Source organism: Sciurus vulgaris (assembly GCF_902686455.1).
Source record: "Sciurus vulgaris genome assembly, chromosome: 1".
Taxonomy (NCBI): Eukaryota; Metazoa; Chordata; class Mammalia; order Rodentia; family Sciuridae; genus Sciurus; species Sciurus vulgaris.
In genome coordinates, this window is record NC_136461.1 from 31,429,011 (window position 1) to 31,447,402 (window position 18,392).

At 50.0% G+C, this 18,392-nt stretch overlaps 1 protein-coding gene across 4 annotated transcripts in view; it reads right to left on the reverse strand.

The window, feature by feature from the left end:
• HIVEP3 (HIVEP zinc finger 3) overlaps window positions 1-18,392 on the reverse strand; it is a 460,275-nt gene that overhangs the window by 138,419 nt on the left and 303,464 nt on the right. The window lies entirely within an intron of this gene.

Sequence of the window (18,392 nt, forward strand, 5' to 3'; positions counted from 1 at the left end):
CTCTGTTTAGGGCTAGAATGACTTTTCTCACCATAAGCCACATGCCTTGTGGGTGCCCTAGACTTGCCTCTGCTCACCTCATAGCCTTCTAGTGCTCACGGGGACAGGGTATCTATCTGTGGGTCTGACTTGAGGGGGGTCCTGCTACCCTACCCAGATTTTCAGGTTCAGCTCACTTTGCTAAGGATCTGACCCCAGAGCTGTGCCCTATGGCTCATACTCACAGAAGCCAAATCCAGATCCTGCTTCAAAGAGAAAGGCCATGGTCACTGGGCCCCCTTCTAATTTATCCCTTCCAAAGGGCATACTGGTCTCTGGGATGTCCACGCAGGCCTAGACTGCCAATGTGACACAGCCATTCTTTTGTAGGTCAGTTTGGGACCAGGCTTGAGACAGGGCCACTCCACTGAGGCTGAGCTGCTGAGACCCCTCAGGCTGGGGATTTGTCTTGGACATGTGCAAGGTGACAAAGAGGTTACTCTGGCCTTGACCTCGAACTCTAGTTTTCTATCTCCTTTCCAAACTCTATCTCCATCATGAATGCTAAAACAATGGGAAGGTTTGGGGCCTAAAGCTGAAGCCAGGGATGAAATTTACCATTGTTAGTCTCGTCATGGCATCTGGCTTGGCTTGGCTCAGCCTACTGACCCAACACCACATTCCAACCTGCTTCTCTTTGAGCAGACCCATGGCGACCTGGTCCCTTCTGCAGGGGAGGCCCAGCACATACTTCTATACGGAAACTTCCCTGTGCCCCTGGTTCTCAGGCTGTCACTTGCTCCCTTGGAGAACATTCCAAACATTTAAAACAGTATACAGAGTTACTAATCAATGGGCATTGTTTTGGTCATGCAAGATGAACAGAGTGCAGAGATCTGCTCTACAACACAGCACCTATAGTCAACAAAAATACATTGTTAAAAATTTATTCAGAGGGTAAATCTCAAGCATTCTTACTACAATAATCTTAAATTTAAAAAAAATTATGTGGAGTATAAGTTGAAAAGGACACACCCCCTTGTGGAAGTTTTCCTTTTATGGAATTAATTCCAGTTGCCGGTTACTGAGCACTTACCATGTGCAAGCTCTGGAATGAGCATTTCACATCTATTTAATACTACAATAGTAATCCTAGGGGGGAGCACTAATATCATTCCCACTTTATAGATGAGGAAACTGAGGCTCAAGGTCTGTCTTACTCCAGAGTTCTTATCATTCTCTGGAAGCTGAGAACTGGCCTGTGTGTTTTATCCGTGGGTTTCACGAGTCTAGGGGCAACTTGAACTTGAAAGGTATATGCTCTCTCTCCAGCAGTGCATAGTGCTCAGCTGGTGTTTGTCTGGCTTCAGGCCCCCTGCCTGCCTGATCCTAGGGTTGGTTCATGGGACACAGAGCACAGAATGCCCTCGCACTACATTCTTCCATGGGTACCAGTTGCCCAGCACATGTCCTCTAGGTCAGCAGGTATGAAGCTGGCCTGCCCCTCTCTCTGCCCTACAGACCAGCCTATGGAATGGGCCCATGTCCCAGATGACCAGTGGATGGAGGGAGGAGCCGAGAGAGAGGCCTTGCGTCTGGTCGCGTGTGAAGTCCACTGCCACAACCTTGCCACTCGTGACTACTTCTCTCCAGCTTGGGTGTGCTTTCTGACTATCGCGAGTCCCAGTCCATTTACAGATCTGTTCCCAGCTCATCTCTGGGAATGATGCAGCCCTGCTGAGACACATCCCCCTTCCTTGACACCCTCCCAGATGCCATTTCCCCAGCCATTACATAATCCAGCGAGCCCAGCCTCTGCCATCATGCCTTTAGCTGGGCAGCTCTTTCCCCAGGGCCTTGGCATGTAGCTGGTACTAGCCTGGCACTCCTGGCCTCACTGATCTCTCCCCATCACACGTCACACACTGGCACAGCCCAGCACCTGCAGCAGTAGACCTACTTCTGTCCAAACCACTGGCCACCCAATGGCTCCAGTGTGCCCTTGCTGTGGACTCTGCTTCCCTGGGTCTCTTAGGCCTATTTCTCTGGGAAGTTCTCTCTGACCACTGCCATGGGTTGGCCTGGGGCTGAGGCCCCTGTGGACTCTGTGGTCACTGTGCTGCTGTGGCATGTCTGTTTTGTCACCAGGTTGCAAGCCTTGAGGGTGGGGTGGGCACCAAGTCTGATTCTCCCCTGTGCCCCAGCACCTGAATTGGCCAGGCCCTGAGGGGGCCCTGGGAGGGCTGAGGAACGGGGCAGGGACTTAAGGTCAGAACCCATGGAACACCCTGTGGCCAGCAGGCAGGACGCTGCAAAGGCAGCTCACAGAGTTCCAGAAACACCACTACACAACAGCTCCAGAAAGACCTGAGAAACTGACCCATGCTTTTCAGGGGAGAAACTGAAGCCCAATAGGGGACAGGCAGTGCATGTGGACATGCAGCCTCTTAGTGACAGGGCTCCCAGGATGTCCCGTCATCGAGCAGCCGTGAGCCTCGGCAACAGGCCAGGTAGACTCACTTGGGGTTGCGCTGGGAGATTCACTTCCGTTCCTTCCAACGGACATTCATGGGACAGCTGCCACCTTCTGGGCCACAGTCCTGGTCCTCCAGGAGCCACACAGATCTGCACCCAAATTGGTACAAAGCAGGGCGAAGGTGAACCAACAGAAACTATGTACAGAGGTGCTGCCCAAAGAGACGGGACAGGGGCAGGGGGACATTTTGGAAGGAGTGACGAGCAAACTGGACCTTGAATACCAGTTTGCCAGGAGGACTGGTTGGAGGTGGGAGAGGAGGAGAAGTGGTGTCCAGCTAAAGAGAAACGTGTAAAGACACAGAAATATAAAATGACTCAGCGATGGGGGAGCCACTGAGCCAGGTGGCAAGGCTGCAGCCCCAAGGACAGGCAGGAAGCCATCCTCTGAGGTGAACCAGCCGACCCATCAAGAAAGGGCTCAAAAGCCACATGAAGCCAACTGAACTCCAGCTTGTAGGAGAAGAGCCTTAAGTTTGGCGTCCACATGCCCTATGGCCCCCTTCGTGTTTAGTGCCTCACCCCTCGGGTGGTGGGAGGCAGAGGTGGGTGCCATAACCCTGCTCTGCCATTCACCAGGCAATCCTCCAGGCCTGGACCAAACTCCCCAACTCGCAGGACCTCAGAGATCCTTGCATGTCAGACTGTGAAATGTGAACAATAGAAATGGGTTGGCATTGACTTCAGAATATGTGTCCTTTGGGAGACGTCTTCTAACCAGGGTTGGGAATGGGTGTAGCAAAAACAGCTCCCGTGGGCCTGAGTGAACGAAAGGGTTACTGCGTGGCCAGAGCGGGATGTGGTCACTGCCTGGCCCTGGGAGAAGGCCTGTGCTGGCTGAGTGTTTTCCCACAAGCCTGCACTGAGAATTCCACAGCATCTAGTAAGGCCCTCGCCAGGCCTAGGTCTCAATAAAAGTTCATTGCATCAGATGAGGTGTTGGGATAAAACTAAGAGGAGGACTAGGGTCTGCAGGTGGCCCTTTGGTGGCTGTCATACTGTCACCATTCCAGCACTTGGAGGGGCTGCCCTCCATTGCCCTCCTGGTCCTACCAGTCTTGGTGACAGACAGGAGCTGTGGAGAACTCGGCTGGTTGTGAGGGAGCACAGGAGTGTTTCTATAGTGCCTAGTGACTAGTCCCTAACTGGTGGTCCTTTATCCTACACTGTATTCCAGAAAGCATTGTCTCCTTAAAAAGCCCTTGCTGGTCTCCTGGAGATTTGGGTCAGGCTGCTTACTTGGCAGATATGTAAACTGAGCCCCAGGGGAAGGGGAAGTGGCTGGTTTAGAGTCACGAGGTAAGTTGGGGACAGAGATGCAGGAGGACCTAGGTCTCCCCACTCTCTGCCTCCCCACCCTGACTTCCTGCAGGTGACTCAGCAGGACAGTTGACAGTCGACACAGGAAGGAAGTGGGAAAGGGAAGCCCAGCCTGCTGGATTCCAGGTCACCACTTCATTAGTACAAAGCCACCAACCACCTTGGCCATGTGGCTCTGCCTGGTGCCTGTGACCCTCCAGCCCTTCCTTTCCACGGCCACAACTGCTGACCATTTCCTCTGGGATCAGGTTCACTTGGCCCTTGCAGGGCCTCCCTTCTGGACAGCATTTCCCTCTTGCAAGGGTTGGGGTCACCTGCATGAACTTGGCCAGTGTCTGAGCCTGTGCAGACCAAACTTCATCAACAAAATGATTCAAGATGCAATTACAGCCTCATGTTTAATAACTGAGGCATTGGGGCCAGTTTTCATCATTGGCTGGCTATGGGTGTTTCGCTCATCTCCCTGGACTGTTTCTTCTACCTGTACAATGAAGTAATAGTTGCTTAGAGGGTTAGATGAGATTAGACTCCACCACATACTCTGCACTGGGTACCTGTTGGCTCCTGTCCTCTGTCACCTTGCTAGGTAAGCTTCCATGTAGCATCTCATTTGGTTCTCACAACAACACTGCCAAGTACATACTATTAGTCTCGTGTCACTGGTGAGAAACCTGAAGCTCAGGGAGGTGAAGGCAGCTCCATTTGATTCCAGAGCCCAGCGTTCTCTCCTAATAGCCACAGACCCGTCTCCTGCTGTTATGTGGTCTTGTGCCCAAGTTTTTCTCAACAGCTACATGCTTGTGTAGACATCGCCTCAGGACAGTGGCTCTGCCACTTCCCAGGATGAGGTTTAGAACCTCTGACTCTCTGCTGTCCCATCTGTTTAGTGGAAAATTGGCCCTCCCCCGGCTTTCTTCACGGAGGGACAAGAGAGGACAGATATGACTGTGCTCTGTAAGCAGTACCTTGTTGTTTGAATGCAAGGTGTGACTTCTCAGAGCGGAAGCTCTGCTGGGACTGTTAGCATGTGGCCTGAAGTCAGGGATGCAGGAGGACCAAGGTCTGTGGGAGCATCTGTCTCCGTCAGCACAGGAAATGCTGCAGGCCCCATTAGTCTGGGGCTTTCCATGTGCTGAGAGCAGATCTCTGAGAGAAAGGAGGCAGGGCTGCAGATCTGTGAGGAGCCTTTGCCTGCTTGCCCATTCCCTCCACTGCACTGTAAGCTCCTTGGGAGGAAGAACCAGCTCCCCGCACAGACCTCAGCTGGAGACTCGCCTGTCCAACCTCCAGCCACCAGGGCCTCCTGCCAGTTCACCATATGGGTCATGCTGCTTCACCCTTACACCCAGCCTAAGTCCCATCTCAGCTGCAGCACTTACTCTACCATAATCCCAACTTCTACCTTGGCTCCTTCTGGGAATAAGGTAAGGGTTTGAATGAATAAGGATTCTTGGACATAACCTGTTTTCCATCCGGTTTCTTTTGCTGGATTGTAAGTTCCCTAAAGGCACATTCTTTGTGATACTCATCTTTGACATTCTCCACAATCAGCACTGGACATCTGTAGCATGGTTCTCTCTCTGTCCTGCCTTGCAGGCAGGGTGTGTTGGGACTGTGTACGGGGTGAGAACCGGGACCCATGGATTCTACCACAAGCAAACACACCGGCTTGCATATGTGGCAGTGGCCTCGTGTCATGGCTGTCTGGAGGCGTTCAGGGCTGATGTCTGGCTTTCAGATACATTTTCAAAGTCCAAAGTCACCATTTAAGAAATCTCTTCCAGAAAAGTGAGCAAGTGCTGGGACTGTCGCTCAGGGGCAGAGCGCTTGCTTAGTGTGAGGCCTTGGGTTCAATCCTCAGCACTGGGGGGAGGGGGTGTCCCACACAGAAAAATGAGTGAGATGTAGTTCATCAAAATAAGATTGTCTTCTTTTCTCTGTTATTTGCTTTTTACATGCCTGACCACTTCCAGGACACATCAAACCTTGACTTAGCTGGATTGGCAGTTTGCTACAAACTTTAACTATTGACAGGATCACGCACAAACACAGTCGCTTGTCTGGCTCAAGGAGTCCTGGGGAGGGCGGTCTCAAAGCCCTCCAGGGTGGAGAACAGACAGAGAGCAGAGTTTCTGAGACCCTAGGACCCAGGAAATGGTTCCAGCTGCTATAAATCTCTGGTTCTCCATTGTGAAAAGGGAGCATAAAACCCATCCTGCAGAGTTTTTATAAGATTCACATGAGATTATAGTGTATAAAAATGGTATGTAAAAACTGGGGCAGGGGAAGGATTCACTCATTCATTCCGCAGATGTTCATTTAGCACCTGCTGTGGGCCGGGCATTGTTCCGGGCACTGGGCACAGTCCATGAACAGGGACATGTGAGATGGAGGTCAGAGCTATCCAGAGAAACAGAAAAAGAGAATGGCGAATGGGGGTGGTGGCAGCAGGAGGTGTTGCCATGTTAAACAGGGGCCAGAGAAGCCTTCACTGCGAAGGGGACGTTGATAGAAAGACCTGAAGAGAGCGAGGGACTGACCTGTGAGCATGTTTCCCAGCACAGGAAACAGCAAGTGCAAAGACCCCACGCCAGACTTTGAGCAACAGGATAGAGGTCAGAGGATCTGGGATGTGAGAAGTCATTGGTGGTCACATCCCTGGGGTTGTGAAGGCATTTAGAAGACTCCTGGCTTTTACTTGGAGATAGGCAGCTACTGCAGGCTTTCAAGCAGGGGATTGATGCTACCTATCTTTTATAGCTGATCAATGAACTTTAGCCACCCCTTCTTTCCAAAACCTCATTCCATAGGTGAAGCTCCACAAGTCTAGCTGGTAAACTCTCTCCTCAGATTTCTACCAGCTTCCTAAATCTATCCGAATCAGGAGGGCACCTGCCAAGTGCAGGCTGGACTGTGGTCTCGCAGAGACATTGTGGATGGGAAGAGGGAGGAACAGAGCAGAACGCTAGGTGGGGGATCTTGCTCCCTCCTTCAGAGGGCACCCCTGCAGAGTCCACACACACTGGGTGCCCAGCGATGGTGGGGACATCAGCAGAGTCCCTGGTGCCATTTCATCATCTGACATAGCTCAGTGCAGAACTGGGATTTCACTCAGCACTCTCTCACTCTGCTTCTCCACCAAACACTGAAATCATCTGTTTTAAAATAAAACAATTCCCATCTCCATCAGTGGTTTTTAACCTTTTTTTGGGCCACCTGTCCCTTTGAGAATCTGCTGAAAGCTATGAGCTATCTCTCCATAAAAATAAGCAGAGGATATGTACTCTTTTTCTTAGGATTTCAGGGGTTTCACAAATCCCTGAAAATTCAGGAAAGGAACCATTATCTATGCCAATGAGATCCCAGCCATAGCTCCAGCTGGATGGGTGAAATGAACAAATCAAGACTAAAAAGGGTGCGTGCATTTGAGGAACGAGGGGAGATTAACAGAGAAAGATGTGCTGCCTCTGGGCCCCAGGACTCTTGCTGTTGGTTCTAGAAGTCACCCAGGAAACACTGTGCAGTCAAACCTCACCCAACAGATGCCCTCAGATGGCCAGGCTCATCACTTACACTCTATCTGTTGCTCTTGTCCCTCCCTCTGAGTGACCACCTTTCCAAGCACTATTCCTGGCCTTGCTCAGGAGGCCCTGAACAAAGCAGAACTTTCTCTGGAAGACTATGGGGCATCACAGTGAGTCTAAATTCAGACACCTAAGAAGCAAGCGGTCTTGGCCACATCTCTTGGACAGCTGAGTGTGCAGAATCCCAGGGCCCCATGACAGCCCTCCTGGGCGCTCTTGCTGGGGCCCAGGTTTCTAACCCCCTATTCTTTGTATGTATTGACGTTTGACACATCCCCTGAGAAGATGGAATGAACTTGAACTCCTTCTTAGGGCCACACCCATCACCATGAAGCTTTCAACATCCTCCCATTTCCTTCTGGCTGCTGTTCTACGTCATCATGCAGGGAGTGCTTGAGAAGAACATGCAATGGCCCCAGAGGGCTCTTTTGACACAGCAGGGCCCCTAAGGCCCCAGGTACATGGCACAGGGGGTCACTCTGCTTCTCTTCTGCTCATTTCACCCTCACTTCCACCATGAGCTGCTGCTTCCTGCCTCTGTTCCTTTATGTGTCCTGTGCCAGCCACCTGGAACAGGGCCACCACCTACTGTCTCACAAGAAAGCTCTGTGCTCCCTGCTCAAGCCTCACATCCCAGCTCCCCAGAGACAGACAGCTTCCTTCCTTTGTGACTCTGCATTCTCACCTTAACCCTAGCACTTACACTTTGTGCTTCCGACTTCTCTTTTGGATCTCTTTTGGGGGAAAGGGGACAAAGTCAGAGGTTAGGTGAATATACTTACAGTTATTTACCTGCCCGTTGCATGAACATTCTTACCATCTTTATCCCTCAATGATGGCCCAGGCCCCTATGAAGGTCTCAGTCCATACTGGTTTCTAACTATTTCCTTGGCAGAGTCCTGTGTCGAGTTTTCTCTCTCTCTACCCTCACAGCTGTGGCCTCAACCCCTGTGGTTAGGCCAGGCCTTTCCCTGCCCTCCCTTGGCCTCTGCTTCTACTCTGCTGTTAGAATTGTGGGTAAACCAGGAGGAGATGGGCCCAAAGAGACTCAGGAGCAAACCGAAGGCCAGGTCTGGCTGCCTTGGAGCATTTGTGCTCCTGGGACCCTGGTGGGTAAGGTCATTGAATGGGAATCCTCCTTCAGTGAGTTGTCATAGTAACAGTGACTTTTAATTCCATGTAAGAGAGTCCCTCAGAGGAAACACATACCAGGGGTGGGGGAGGAGTGGAGGGAAGACACCAGAAGCTCTTAACATTGTCCTCCTGTGTCCTTTTATTTTGCTTCTGGCTGGCTTACATGCTCAAGGTAGATGCCATTACGTGTGGGCATCTGAGTAGAAGCTGCTTAAAATAGCCACCCGACTATTTCAGGGAGCAGTTGAATATGCATGAAGCTATTTTAGAAAAGATGTCCCTGGCCTGGCCTGTCCCAACCCCAGCCTTCCCCCTGGAAGTGCCAAGAGAAGCTGAACAGGCCCTTTCTTAGTCTCCCCCACAGGGTGGGGGGTTTTTAGAAGCCACAGGAACAACACCCTGGCTAATGTTGGCCTTGCAGACCTGTCAGCTCTGCCTCTTGATCCTGTGGTCACAGGTTCCTGGCAGAACAGCTCAGCCCTCCAGAGTCCTTCAGAGCCTTAGAAGTTCCAACAACTACTTTGCTACAACGCAGTTTGCCTAGGATCTTGGGGTCTCAGACTAGGCATTTCTATTCGTGGTTTGTGTGTTCACTCAATACACTTTTACTGATAAGCCACGTGAGGTGTGTGCTGAATCCATGGGCTAAGGGATTTATGACTCCAGCTCCTGTGGTTGGACAGGGGAGAGCAAGATAATGGCCATAAAGTTCCAGGATGAGGAGGCCAGGGTGATGCCGAGAACTTGGGGGCTGAGCCTCGGGGCCAGAAAGGAAAGGGAGCCAATCTCCGGAAGACATGGAGTGCAGGGCTGGTGGTGCCTTCTTGGAATCCTAGGGCTGGGCTGGGAAGGCCTCTCCTTCGCTGAAATGCCAGCTGGACCCAGCGGCACCCTGAGCCTGAAATGCCAGCCCTCAACCCAGATGGGAAGCGCTTCGGGCAGAGGCTGCTCAGATTCTCCTGGGCATCTCCAGCCTGGGGCCAGGCCAGGTAGGCGCATGAGCAGAAACTAACGGAATGCCTGCTGAAAGCTCAGATTCTGCCACCAGACTGCCTGGGTTCAAATCTGGGCTCTCTGTCCCTTATTGGTTATGACCTTGGGCAAACTGTCTGACCTCTATTTGCTGCAGTTTTCTCACCCAAATAATGGGGATAATAATAGAACCCATCCTGTGAAGCCTTTGGTGAGAAGCATGTGAATCATTACATTAAAGAAAGGCGGAACAGCGTCATGCACCTATAGTTCTAGCTACCCAGGAGGCTGGGGCAGGAGGATCCTTGAGCCCAGGAACTCAAGTCCAACCTGGACGACATAGTGAAGCATCATTTTTTTTTTTAAAGGTAGGGGTCTTAGAAGTCTGTGTGGCACATAGTAAGCGATTTGTAACAATGTTTACTTTTAATTATTCTCAGTTTTGATTTTTATCTTGAGAATAGAGTGTCATCAATTGCAAATTTTCTCTCTAAAATAAACATAGCTTTATTACCTTAATTATATCATGTATCTATTACAAAAAGTTTAAGCTTTGTAAGACTAAAGAGAAAGGGAAAATTTCACCTGAAGTCCTGACTCTTAGATAACTATTATGAACATGACCATCTGCCATGGTCTGCATGTTTGTGTCCCTCTGGAATTTTTAGGATGAAATTCCAACCCTCAAGGTGATAGTATTAGGACATGGGCCTTTAGGAGGTGACTAGGTCCTGGGCAGAACCTTTAGAATGGGATTAGTGTCTGTTTTTAAAAAATATATTTTTAGTTGTAGATGGACACAATGCCTTTATTTTATTTATTTATTTTTATGTGGTGCTAAAGATCCAACCCAGTGCATCACACATTTGAGGCAAGTGCTCCACCATTAAGCCACCACCCCGGTCCCAGGATTAGTGTCTTTTTGAAGACCTGGGAGAGACCCCTGCCCCTCCTGCCCTCTATGACTCAAGGCAGTAGACTCTCAACAGATGCCAAGTCTGCCTTGGTCTTGAACTTCCAGTCTCCAGACCTGCAAGCAATACATTTGCATCACTTATAAATTAGCCATTCAGTGGCATTTTGTTATAGCAGCCCAACTGGACTAACACATTGTCTTTTAAGATATAGTGAATCCTCATTATTCACAGATTCAGATTTGCAAATTCACCTACGCAGTGAAACTTATTTGTAACCCCCAAATCAATACTCACTTTATAGCCATTTGCAACTGCGCAGTGGGGAAATTTTTGAGTCACCTGACTTTTGTGTTCCCAGATAAGCTGAACAAGATGATGCTCTGCCTTCTTTTTTCAGCTTCTGTACTATAAACTAGTGTCCTTCTACAGACTGCTCAGTGCCATGTTTTTCGTGTTCCTGTGCTTCTTTGGTGATTTAACTTTTTAAAAATGGCCATCAAGTGCCCTGCTGAAGTGCTGTCTAGTGTCCCTGAGCTACGAAGTGCCTCGTGGAAAAGGAACATATTAGGTAAGCTTTACTCAGGTGCCAGGTACACACTGCCAGCTCTGAGTTCAGCACTAATGAATCAGCAATCCAGGTTGATCTAGGTGTCGCCAAACAGGAACACACGACACAACATTATGTACTGATTGGTTGACAAAAATGCTGTGACCAGAGTCTCTGAGAAAATGCCATAGTGCTCCTAGGAGCAATGACTCAGTATTCACTAACTCGGTTTTTGCGGGGACTTTATAGAACATGAGTACTATGGTAACGAGAATCACCTATGCCCTTCCGCATACCCAGACATATATTCTGTGCTATTTAGAACACACCTTCCATACACTTTCAACTCTTTTTTTTAAATCATACATTAACATGTCAAAGACATCTTTCCATATCCATAAATACAGGTTTATATACCTTCCTTCAATCATTAACTGGTAGTTCCCTACTGATGGACAATTTGGCTGTTTCCCGTTCTTTATTACTATAAACACTGCTATGATGAACATCCTTGATGACAAAAAAGAAGTGAATATTAATTCAGCATTTACTGTGGACCCCACTCTCTGTGAAGAGTTTTATAAATATTTATTACATTTAAGCCCCACAACAATCCTCATTAGGAAAGGGAATGATTGTTACCCTCACTTTACAGGTGAGAACTCTGATGCTTAGAGATGCTAAGTAACTTTTCTAGGGTCACACAGCCTACCCCCAGGTCTCATGGACCTCAGATTCCACACTCTTTACTGACACACTCTGCTGACTTCTTATACACACAATCATTTCCTTAGGATAGAATCCTGGGTAGAATTGGGCTGCCGAATTGAAGGGTGATGCTTTCGAGAGCGTTGGTAGGTACTGTGACATCTCCCCTCCAGAAGGTGTGTACCCATTCACAGTCTACCAGCAGTGCTGGAGAACTCTTGCTTTCCATGCCTACCTCACCAAGAACTCTCATTCTTTGAAAAAGGCCCCCCAAAGTACCTCTTTGTTCTGTAATGTGCATCCTCTGACTCTCAGTGCCTCTTGTCACATGCTATCCTGAGTATTTTGTCTTTTGTGAATTGCTTGTTCATGTCTCTGTCCATTTTTCTGCTGGCAATCCGTCTTCACTTCATTATGAGAGCTCTTTGCACCTGAGGACTGTTAACCCTTTCGTCCTCGAACACATGTGGAAATTCTTCTCTTAGTTTGCTCCCCTTCTTTAACCTAGATCATCATGTGGTTTTGCCCATGAATTTCAAGTTCTTTTCTTTCACTGTTTCTGGATTTGGTTTTACACTTAAAGAGGCAGTCTGATTATTTATTCCCTCATTATTTATTCCCTTTATGGTTTTATGCTTTCTGATCACCTTGGAATTTATCGTGATGCAAGGACTGAAGTGCAGAGCTGGTTCCTGCACCTCCCACCCTACTGAGTGGTCTTCATACCACAGTGGGATGATCCGCCTTTTCATCTCTAATGTTTAATGTGGTGCTTTCATGTACTAAACCTCATGTACCCTGAGAGAAACTTCTGGGTCCCTGTTCTGGTCCATTGGGCCACAATCTTTCTTCATTAACACTGAATTTTTCTAGGACATTTAAGCATGTCCATTTTTCCAGGTGTGATTTGTAATCATTTTGTGAATAAAATGTACTGGGATTTTGATTGAGATTCTATTTATAGATCAATTCAGAATACCCTAAGTCTATTCTTGGCTATTTTAATGTTTATACTTCTTTGGAGAATGGGGTACCTTTGGGTACCACCTTCCACATAGAAGGTTTTCCAATCAACCCTGCAGACAGTGGTCGCACCCTCTCCAGAGCCCTGCCTTTCCCAGGTGACCTTCCACTTATTCACCTTGCATTACAATTACTGCTTAGATGGTGAGTGAGCTTCTAGAAGAAAGGATCCCCGCATGGTCCAGTGGTCTGTGTATCTCCTATCACACCTGGCAGCTGGTCAAGGCTCTCGAGATACGTAAATGAATGAAAACAATCCTCCTGGAAATCTGACTGTGCAGGGAAATGAACCTGTTACTAAACCCACTTCTCCATGGACTTATATCAGCAAGCAAGAGGTTTGTCCTTACTAAACTCCTAAGAGCATGCCAGAATCAGAGAAGTGACAAATGGCTAGACTGGTGTGCCATGTGTAACATGCTGGAAACGTCTCCCCAGAGACCGCCACCTTCACCAAGCAGCCAGGGTATGTCTTGGGGGCTCTGAGGCCTCCAGAGGCTTCAGGAGAAGGGGCACAGCCAGGCATTTCTCAGGCTCCTGATGCTGTGCTGGACATTTGAAAAGCACAGTCCCATGAGATACAGCAACCCTAAAAGCTGGAATCATAGGTCCCATTTTGCAGATAAAGAAATTAAGGCTCAGAGAGATAGAGCCCCCTAACTACTAAGTGGTAGAAATGGCCAGAGTCAAGGTAATGGGACTCTAAAGGCTTTGCCTCTCCTATGATAATATCCAGAGCATCACCATCTAGAAGGCCGATGGGCTGGGGTCCAGAGGGGTACCGTTTGGTGCAAGGGTCCTGTCCTCACTAAGCCCAAACGGTCCCTAGAAAACTTGTCTTCTCCCAGAGCAGCTGTCATGCGGTTGCTGTGAATTGTTCCTGAAGAGCATCCGACTTGGGTCAAAGAGCCACTGTGGGGGCAGGGGACACATTACACAGGGTGTATTGTCACCATAGGGCCAGGGAGCTTGGGGGAGGTGGAAGATTTGCCATGGGGGCAGGGGTGAGTCTCAGCACACACCCAGGGATCTCTCCATATTCCTGCTCCCAGCCTCCCCAGCGCTTTCTGACTTGGCCCTACAGCTCCCTCCTGGGAATATAGCCAACCAGCTACTCCTTACCGGTTGGCAGCTGCTGGGTGGGCTTCAGCTTATTTCTAAGTCTGGTTTAAAACTCATGTTCCAATGAAGGACCACAGGTGAGGGCCAATACATTCGATGGGCTTGGCTGTGCCCAGCCCAGTAAAGACCCTATGGACATGGAGGCAAAGAGCCCATGGGTGTCCTGCCTCATGGAACTCCATTTTGGCCATGAAGCAGATTATAAGAAAAATTCCCAACCATACACAAGTATCCTACTAGATCAGTGTTGGAGGAACCAGGTTTAGAGGCATCCATTTGTAGTGGCTGTGGAAACTGAAGGCCAGGCTAAGGTGTGTGGCCTTTATCCTGTGAAGGGAGATCCTCCATGTTCCAAAGCAAGAATCTGCCATGATTGGATCTGTGCTTTAGAAACACACCAACTGGATAGCTTTTTTTTTTTTTTTTTCAATAAACATGTTTTACTTTCAAGGCAGAATTTAAAGTATTCCCATTTTGGATGAATAAGACCAAACATTGGGAAACACAGAGCTGATGGACGTGAGCCTGGTCAGAGCCCCTTTGCTATATGGTGCTGATGAGCAGAGACAGCCCTGGACATGAAGTGAGAGAGGCCCACATTCAAGTCCCTGTGCTGACCTGCCGTGGGACCTCAAGCAAATTCCTTCCCCATCTCAACCTCAGTTAATGCACCTGTAAAATGAAAATGTGTCACCAAAGCCACAGAGCTGTCATCAGGACAAAGTGGGATGTTAGATGACATTGTCTCTCTATACAGTTGACAAATGTGAGACGAGGCTCCGGAAGACTCAGTGCACACACACGAGGACCTTTCAGACATCCTGCACCCCCAGCGACTTCTCAGGAAGTCTCTCTCGGCTGTTCCAGCTCAAACCAAAACCCATCCTGTAAAAACACAACCCCATCCAGAGATGCAGTCTCCCGTGGGTGTGGGGCGGGCCACCTGCCCCGGGTGCAGCCTACTGGGCCATGAACATCAACAACCGCCCCTTCCTGGTGGGAGAGGGAACAGGGAGCCGGCTTGTTCTCCGAGAGCAGAGGGCTGGCGGGCGACGAGGAACATTTTAAGGTGGGACGCTTCTTCCTGCACCATAGGCAGCTGTCTTCATAAGGCGTCCATTATGTGCAGCCCCAAGGCCGGGGGGCCCGAGAGGCCAAGTTAAAATTAGTGTCAAACTTGCACCCTCCAGAGACACGGAACATCCAAAGGTCAGATCCTCCAACTAGCCGCCTGGGCAGAAGTGGAGAGAAGTGGCCTGCTACCTCCAGTTCCTGCAGGCACAGGGACAGACAGCCCAGCCCAGTGGCTTGGTTCAATAGCCCAGCTGGGGTTAAAAAAATGGAATGCAGACTATAATCCAAAATACACGTGTATATTTAAAATGATTGCATGTACAACCAGCAGAAAGGTAAGGGAGGAACCCACTAAGTATCGCAGTCACGGATATGGAGCAGTGGGTGAATTTTTACTTTTCCTGAACTTTCCAAAATGTTCTCAATAAATATGTATTACTTTTGTCATCAGAAGAAAACACAATAAAAGGGGCTATAAGCTGCACATTTGTCTTACATACACAAAGTGATTAAATTGTATGAGCTTTTAGGCATGTAGTGTATGTGTATGTAAAGATATTGACGTGGCTGGCTGGTGTTAAAGAGCAACATTGTCCACCCCTTCATTTTACAGAGAAAACTGAGGCCCCACTAGCAAAACAGGAAGCCCAGAAACGACTTTTCACTGAGCCTGGTGTCGTCCCGGAGTTTCCCCAAATGATGCCCCGGTTATTCCTGTTGTTGCTTTTATTCCCACTTTATGGAGGTGGAAGCTGAGAAACAGAAGTGAATTGATTCACCCAAGGGTACCCAGTCACAGAGTGCATCCCAACCCTAGCTTTCTGTGTGCAGCTTGTCTAGTTTGAGGCAAGGAAGGGTCCCCACCCTACTCCTGAAGCCTAGAGCATTCAGAAAGCACCCCCGTATAGTGGTGAGTTTTGACAGCTTTCTTGGGCACCTTTGGCACACCTTCCCCACCTCTCGGGGCTTCTGGCCTTGTTGCCAGATCTGCCCTTGGGAACCTTTAAGAGAGGAAGTGACAAAGTAGGATGTGGGGCCACCAAGGGCACAGTACACTTTCCCAAGGTGGGGCAGGCTGGGCAGGGAAGGCAGCAGGTGCCAGGTCTTTGGGATGGGGCAGGTGGGCTGGAGGGGCTGCCACTTAAATGGTCCCTCTCCAGCCCCTTTGGCTTTACAGCACTCCAGGCTGGCCAGCACCTCCTGGCGGCTCCAGGTGCTCTGACCTGAGCCTTTGTTCCAGCTACTCCCTGTGCCAGAAAATCTGTCCCCATCCCTATTTTCTGCTCCAGTTCTTTTGGGGCCCAATTCATCATGCCTTTGTGCATTCTTGTTAGTGAGCACATTTTTATTGAGTGTCTACTGTGTGCTAAAGCAAGACAGACATAGCTCCAACCCTGTAGGTGCCTGTAGTGCTTAGAGGGAGGCTGCCCAGGGTCATTTGAGCAGGGACTCTGGGGTCAGATTGCCTGGGTTCAACCTGGTTAATCCACTTGGCCAGGTTCCTACTTCAGATTCCTTCCTTACAGTGCCCAATGCTGCCCCTGCCCTCTGACTCTCGCTCCTCCAGGGCCCCATAGTCTTCTGAACACCCTCTGTCTGAGTACCAGTGGCCCCCCAGTACAGGTATTTGGGGCCTCTCCACTTCCGGGCCTGAGCCACCAGCGCAAATGCAATGATGTCCCCAGACTCCTCCAGAGTCTGCAGGTACACTGAGCCCTCAGCCCCAACGAGGGGAACCTGAGAGGCTCCCCACTGACTTGCCACCATTATAGGCTGCCCAGCAGCCCCTGTTATGGAACTCATCTGCCTTCCTCTTAAACTGTGGGGCCTGACTAAAGATGTGGACTCTGGATGACATCTGAGCCAATGGAAGCCAGGTGCTAAGCTTCTGGGAGAGCTTCCCTGCCATGGGAGCTCTGCTGGGAAGGTCACCACAAACACCAGCCACAGGTGCCCAACCCACAGCCTGGTCTCTGCCCATGCCAGTCCTTCCACCCAGGCTGCCCTCTACTCCCTCCCTGCAGTCCTGCTTATCTGACAAACTCCACTGACCCTGCAGTGCCAGCCCATGCTTCCTCCGTGAGCCTTCTAGTCACAGCCCTCTCTGAATGTGCCGCCGCCTCTCTTCTGCATGTCTGTTTCCTACATCAGTTGCTGCTGCCTCCCTTTCTCCTGGTGCATTGCTGCCCCTTTGTCTACATGTCCCTTCTGGAGAAGAAACCGTCCTATTGCTGACTGGGCCTCCAGAGTCCATCAGTGCCTGGAACAGATATCTGCTGAATAGACTTTTCAAAGGAAGGTCAGTCTGTGCCCTCACTTCCTGTTAAGATGCACATGCTAAGGGCTCATGCCACATTTTGAATCCAAAGCCTCACAGGTCTTTCTAGTCACGTACTCCATAGCAGGGATACCAGCTGGCAGAGAACAGAATGTAAATGCTGACTGCTATACAGTGGGCCCTGTTCAGGCCTTTCATGTGAGCTCTTGTGCTTGAGTCTGGAACCATCTAAGGAGGCCGGTGTTTTGCAGATGGAGGCTTGACCAGTTTTCCATGGGAGGCACAGAGTGAGGCTGGGGGGCAGCTCTCTGGACCCAAAGCCCACTCTTCTCACACTCCCATGGAACAGGAGATATGAAAGTGTTTTGAGTGGTGCCATGAGAAGAAACTAGAAAACTCTAACATTGACAAGTGTTCCCCACCACGCAGATGCCCCTCTGGGGCAGGAGTCACCTTGCCATAACTTAGCAATGAGGGGGAGGCTTAGAGGGGCTTGATACCTGGTCTGAATCCCTAGAAGGTCACTGCCCTGGGGGAGGCAGCCCACTGTCCTATAGGACAGAGGGAGCCGAACTGTCATGGTGGGAAGAGGGCAAGCCAAGTGGTCTGTGGCCAGAGCAGCTACCCAGAGCAAGGTGGGAGCCCAGAGTGCCTGCAGATTCTCCGGAGAGCCACAGCAGAGCCCTGAGATAAGAGAGGCCACAGATACTGCATCACGGAGCAGCTGACCCAGGTCCCTTGCTGCAGTTCAGTAGGTTCTACCACAACCACCTCCTCTCAGCTCTCAGCCACTCTTTCAGAACCGCGGAGCTGACTGTTCACGTGGGACCCCACCCCAGCTTCCCAGGGTCCCACACTGGCCCCCACCTCAGTAGCAACCACTTCTCTCATGCCCTCAGCCCAGTCACTCAGACTTTGTATTGAATGCCCAACCCACAGGAGGTTCCCCCAGCCAGGTCTCTTACTGGGCTGTAGTCCCTTCAGCCCTGAAGGCCCTCTGTGGAAATGAAGTCCATGGAGCAGTCCAGTAAGGGACTGAGTCCTGGGGAAAAGGAATACAGCTGCTGTGATGTCCCCACTGTCCTTTTGCCATCCCAGGGCCTAGATGGGAGCCCAGACCAGCCAGCTCGAGACCTACGCTGTTTGCCGAGTCCCACTTATTGCCTCAATTGACAGGAAAGGAAACAGAGACACAGAGC